The sequence below is a fragment of the Urocitellus parryii genome, chromosome 6 (genome assembly GCF_045843805.1).
Source record: "Urocitellus parryii isolate mUroPar1 chromosome 6, mUroPar1.hap1, whole genome shotgun sequence".
NCBI lineage: Eukaryota > Metazoa > Chordata > Mammalia > Rodentia > Sciuridae > Urocitellus > Urocitellus parryii.
In genome coordinates this window covers 59332740-59337280 of record NC_135536.1, presented here as the reverse complement: position 1 = coordinate 59337280, position 4541 = coordinate 59332740, and positions in this window count along the sequence as shown.

Here is a 4541-nt window from a genome sequence, read left to right as displayed (position 1 = left end):
CTTTATTTCTGTGCAGAATTTTTTTTGTTTGGTTTAATCCCATTTGTCTCTTTTTGATTTTTTTTCTGTGCTTATGGGGTCTTGACAAAAAAAAAATATCCTTGCTTATTATAATGTCCTAAATCATTTCCCCAATGTTTTATTCTAGTTTTTCCATACTTGCAGGTCTTACATTTAAGTCTTTAATCCATTTTGAAAAGTTTATCTTTGTAACTGGTGTGACTGGGGTTAAGTGTAATTCTTCTACATGTGGCTATCCAGTTTTCTCAGCACCATTTATTGAAAAGATTGTCCTTTCTCCAATGTGTATTCCTAGCACCTTTGCTGAAAGTCAGTTGGCTATAGATGCATGGGTTTACTTCTAGGCTTTCTATTCTGTTTCATTGGTCTGTCTTTTTTTTTTATGCCAATAATGTGCTTTTTTGATTACCACAGCTTGATAGTATTTTTTTAAGTCAGGTAGTATAATTAGTTTTGCTCTTTCTTTATTTTTCTTTCTTTATTTTATTTTTTATTTTTTGGTATTTGGTATTGAACCCAGGGGTGCTTAACCACTGAACTACATCCCCAGTCCTTTTTAGATTTTATTTTGATACAGGGTCTCACTGAGTTGCTCAGGGTCTTGCTAATTTGCTGAGGCTAACTTTGAACTTGCAATCCTCCTGCCTCAGTCTCCTGAGCTGCTGGAATTATAGGTAGGTGCCACCGTACCCGGCTTTTTATTTTTTATTTTTATTTTTGTAAGGGAGATTGATCTCAGAGGTATTCCACCACTAAGCTACATCCTTAGCCTCCTATTCCCTTTTTTAAAAAATTGAGACAGTGTCTTGTTATGTTTCTGAGGCTGCCTTTGAACTTACCATTGTCCTGCCTCAGCCTCCTGAATAGCTGGAATTAACAGGTATGTGCCACTGTGCCTGACCCTGCTTTGTTCTTTATGCTCAAAATGACTCTTAGTCTGTGTGTATATGTATATGTGTGTGTTTCCATATACATTTTATATTTTTTCTATTTCTGTAAAGAATGTCATTGGTATTTTGATAGTAATTGCATTGAATCTGTAAACTAATTTGTATATTACAGGCATTTTAACAATATTGATTTTTTTCAACCCATGAACACAGAATGTCTTTCCACTTTTTAGTGTGTCCTTTTTAATTTAGTTCATTAATGTTTTAAAATTTTCATTGTAGAGGTCTTTTACTTCTGCTTAAATTCTTTCCTTTGTTTTTTCTTAATATCATATAACTTTTCCAGTGTTCTATAATCAGTCCACAATGATATCCCGTTTGGTATGTCAAATTATGTGCCACCAAATAACTGGTCAAATCAGTATTCACAATACTCAATGAGCTGCTGCAAAACTGTTTAGGCAAAATAGCTACTTCAGAGACTTTTGCCACAGACACTTTTCTAGAGTGTCATAGCACACTAGAACCCTAGTCTCATACTGACTGCTTGAGTCCCTATGCCTTACAGCCACATTGGACCTTTGAGTCTTTCCCACGTGAATTCATGCTCTGTGATGAAGTCTGTAACAAATGAATGTTACTTCAATGCATTCCCCCTAGTATATGTCTGCTAGGTTAATGCAGAACCAGCTACCCCAGGTAAAGGGGCAAGTGTGCCACTGTGAGGAATATTTCTTAAATTATGTTATCCTTGGACAGAGTTAATGACTTGAAACTCAACTTAAAATCCAGCACCTTAAGCTAAAAATCTTTAAAATTAAATGAGTGCCCTGATTTGCTATTAAACAATAACTGTCCAGCCACAACATCAACCAACAATCAAAATTTGTGATTAACAAACAAAACAAAACAAAAACCAATGGCGAGAATGAGAGGAACTGAACTGACTTTCTGGTGGAGGGTTTTTATATTTGAGAGGGTATTTGAATACAGTTAAGTAAAAAGGGAATTGTTTGGAAGACTGTTTATTCTGTGAGCAAATAAGTCCAGGGAGGTAGCATAGATAAAAGTAAGAAAGATGAATGCTACAGCCATTTGTTGAAGCTTTGTTGAATGCACCATGTAAATGACCCTTGGGAAGGCAAGGAACACAGAAGGTCTTTTTTGACGTTTATGGTTTATCTCATTTGATAATTCGGTAATTTCCATACATATATAGACACACACGTACTCAGTCACTCTCCTATTTCCCCTTTGGAGGCCCTGTGATTTTCATAAACACATTTTTCCCCCAAAGATCTTGAAATGAATTTTATAGGAGTCTGCAGTGGGAAACATTAACACGCTTCAGAATATGACTGAATTTGGCACCTGTAATAAATTTCTAGTGTCATTCTCTGAACCTGATAGACCTTGCTAGAATTTTAATAGTGTCTCCACATACCTGGAAATACAGCTACAGTGTCTGTCACCTTTAGAAAATAATCATTCTGACATGCTTTATTCACTTACAACTCACTTGACACATTTTCAGTTACATTTAAATGTGAGCTTCATTTAGTCCCTCATTTCACATAGCAAAGGTTAGGTATTCATTACATACGTTGTTTCCAGAGATAGAAAGACCCGGATCAACAAAATTAGAATGGAATGTGCACACAGTATTCTTGTTAAATCTTCTGTGTTCAAAATATATTTTCAATTAATTACAAATGTCTTTAATGGGACTTCAAGCTAATGGAAATATCAATATTGACTGTGTCATTACTCACCTGCATTTCTTTTCCAGAAAAGAGTCATTTCTTTTGCTTATTAGGGCATATTTTATACTTGAAAACTTGCAGTTTGCTGATGGAAGGAGAAAACTGAGTCGTTATTCAGATCTTGCTTTTGAAATCTTCCATTTGAAGTATTTCCTTTCCATTTCAATTTGAGAAGGCACAGAGGATTTTACATTTTGGAAGCATTAGCTAATTCATTTCCAAGCTAGAATGGTTTGGCAATTTATTGAGACCATAGGTAGACTAAGAACTCAACTTTCCCCTTTTTATTAAAAGGGAATTGGGGGCTGAGGGAAACTCAGAAATAAGACAACAGCTCAAGAATTGTCTAGCTTAACAAAATAGAATTGCCTAGCTTTTCACTTAGTGATGAGTTTATCATTGCCAACTAGTCTCCAGGACTAGTGTGGTCTAATGCCACCAGCCCCTGGTGAACGTCTAGGCAGATGATGTAGATGAGGTCGGGGTGTAGTCTACTTGGTAGGTAGCTCTGTGGTCTGACATTGTGTCCCATGTTCAATTTTCAATGCAATGGAGTCAAAGCATGATTTCAACCTTCTTCAGGGCTCACCATAGGAATTTGTCCATTGACATACCCAGTCAGCCAAGCAGTTTTCTGGGCAGGTATGTCACATTTTGTTTCCCTAGGACTTCAGATAGCCCTCTGCAGAAAAGGAAAGGCAAAGGGAAGGGGGAAAGACACTGGGATGGGGATGCTTAGTCTTATCAAATCTCATAGCGGAGGATGCCATTCACAGCACTGTACTGCAATTTGACATGGAACTACCTTTTAGAAAGAATGTTTATATGGTGAAAAGTTCCTCAGTAGTCAGGGGGATGATTCTACCTCTCAAGCACAGTTTAGGGAGGGAGCGTAAAAAAAGATTGCTCATTATAAAGTGGTGCTTGTTAACTTACATTTGGACTGGCCTTTGGATTTCTGAAATGTACTCAATTTTTCATAATCTATTTTGTCCTCCAAAAGAGCCCTGTGAAGTAGTACAGACAGGCATTTTTGTCAGAGGCAAATGAGGACTCTGAAACTCCAAAGTAGACCTTCTGAAGGTTGTTCACTCGACTGCACTGTTTCCCGGAGGAACTGTGAAAAGAAAGATATAATGCCTTCATAGTGAACACAGTAGGATCACATCATTTATTCATTTAATTCAGAGAAAGGCCTTAGTTCCTGACTTCCATGGTCACCCTCCCCACCACACCTTCCACTCCAACACCTGCATGTAGCACAGCATGGAATATGGAACAATTGGACACCTGGCTACGGAACTTGCAAAACTTAAAATGAATTATAGAGCTAAGCATAGAATGTAGAACTACAAAACATCCAGAAGAAAATGTAGCATGAAATCTATATGACCTTGGGTTTGGAGATGAGTTCTTAGAAATAACTTCAAAAGCTTGGACTATGAGGAAACAAAAAAAACATTGGTAAGTTAGACATTATTAAAATTCAAACTTTGCTTTCTGAAGATACTGTCAAGAGGGAAAAAAGGACAAATCACTGATGAGGAGAAAATGTTTACAAATCATGTATTTGATAAAAGATTGTTTCCAAAATACTCTTTATAAAACCTTCTAAAAATCAACTGCAAGGAAAAAAACCAAGAAACTTGGCAAAAGATCTGAATGGATACCAAAGAATCTATACAGAAAGTAGTAACTAAACATCTGAAAAGATATTCAGCATCATTTTTGTGTTCAAAGGACAAGGAAATACCCCTACACGTGTATCAGAATGGTGGAAAAAAAAACACACCATGGCAATATCAACTACTTACTGGAAAAGATGTAGAGCAATAGAATCTCTTGCTTATGGCTGGTGGGAGTGTAG